This window comes from Pinus tabuliformis, chromosome 7 (assembly GCF_031772625.1).
Source record: "Pinus tabuliformis cultivar Carrire ecotype Pingquan chromosome 7, CPIR1, whole genome shotgun sequence".
NCBI lineage: Eukaryota > Viridiplantae > Streptophyta > Pinopsida > Pinales > Pinaceae > Pinus > Pinus tabuliformis.
This window is the reverse complement of record NC_142293.1, coordinates 1,408,591,413-1,408,593,299: the sequence shown is the minus strand read 5'-3', so window position 1 is coordinate 1,408,593,299 and position 1,887 is coordinate 1,408,591,413. Positions and strand designations below refer to the sequence as shown.

At 33.9% G+C, this 1,887-nt stretch overlaps 1 pseudogene; it reads left to right on the top strand.

Annotated features, from left to right (window-relative positions):
* The first annotated feature begins 311 nt into the window (after nt 1-311).
* LOC149252932 (carbon catabolite repressor protein 4 homolog 4 pseudogene) lies at nt 312-1,389 on the top strand (annotated as a pseudogene).
* Nucleotides 1,390-1,887: the final 498 nt, after the last annotated feature.

Here is a 1,887-nt window from a genome sequence, read left to right as displayed (position 1 = left end):
AGCATTGGAATCATTGCTATTTTCTGGCGAAGGTTGAGGTTGAAGGAATCATAGGTGATGAGTAAACTTTATTTTACAAACATTGGAATTGCATTGCTTGTATGACAACCATGGTATTAGATTCAAATATTAAAATTCCTTCATGTGTATGCAATGGAAATCTTGATTTGAACAACACTTTTATAAAATTTTGGAGAGCAACAATATGGATTGATTGAGTGGTGGAATCCGAGAATTTTTTTTTCACAAGTTTGGAAAACTTCCTGTTTGATTGTACTTTAAAATCCCCAGTTTTCATCAAGTATTTTGAAATGGGTGTTTTCAGTTATATCATGCGGTGGCTCTTTATGAATTTGGTTTTCTGGTTTGAATGGCTATGTAATATTATTTATTCACATGGTGAAATAAGTGAATAGATAACGGTTTTTTCTAGTTTTCCTAATTAACAACTGAAACTTATCATTTTTTATTTTTATTTTTTTTATAGTTCCAAGTTTCTAATTAGTTTACATTTCTTAAATGTCTTTCAAAGTTAATGTGGTCTGAGCGGTTTCTTTTAACTTCTTTAATCCCTATGCCTTTTCAAGACCAATGACAGGATTAGTCTCACCATGCTTTCCTGAATTTATTCCCGTGGATAATAAGGAATGGGCTGTCAAAAACATATCAGAGGGATCCATTATCCGCGTTGTCTCATACAATGTTCTTGCTCAAGTATATGTAAAGAGAAAGTTATTTCCACACTCTCCATCACATTTCCTGAAATGGAAGGCATGTTCACAATCTCTCCTAACACTACTAAAACGTTTGGAGGCTAACTTCTTATGTCTACAGGAATTAGATGAATTTGAAACATTTTACGAAGGAAACATGGAAAAAGAAGGGTATTCAAGTGTATATATCCAACGATGTGGATGCAAACATGATGGCTGTGGCATATTTTACAAGCGTGAGCGAGCATAGCTAATTTTAGAAGAGACCATTGATTACAATGACCTTGTACCTACTAATGAAGATCCAAAAAATTCAGACAAGGTGAAAGATGAAGAAAATTTAGGTACCAATAACAGTGAAGGTACACTGGTAGGATCCCCACAAACTGATTTACCGGAAGACAGAGGAGATCCGAATGACCCTAGGGTTAGTTTGATGTGGGATTGTGTTGGACTGTAAACAACATTCAAACTTATAGAGCCCCCACACCACGTGATTTTTCTTGCAACCACACATATTTACTGGGATCGAGATTGGGCAGATGTAAAGCTTGCGCAAGAAAAGTATATTCTATTACATGTTACTCAATTTAAAGATGAAGTCTCAGAAAGATTCAATTGTACCAAACATTCATATTGTACCAGACTTGTTCTTATACTTAAATCAAATATATGAAGTACGTTTAGGAACGCATTGGTTGTTTCCGATTTTCTCGGACTTGTGTTTAACTAAAACACATCTTTTCGATTTATGTTTATAATTATTTGCATTTTACTCTTATAACTTTAGGGTAGAATGTAGTAGATATTTAACAAAACTAGTCATGCATGCATGGGCCCATAGGTCTCAAGGGTTCAACATTGCTTTGATACCAAGTGTAGGGACCAACCCTATATATATATTTTTTAAATACTAAAATACAACCATAAGAAAATAGCAATGGGAACTCAAAAATCATTAAGCAATATACAAAACTTTCCTGAATTTCACTTTATTTAACATTTCATCTAAGTTACATGTTATTAACTAAAACCATAATTAATTCATACAAAAGAATACTATAATAACATAGGTATTGTTCACCAGGAGACGAGATTCAAACTTGACTTGCCGCTATTTTCCCTCCTTCGTTGTCGGACGCCTCCAAGTGTGAATGTTGACGTGCTTAATCCA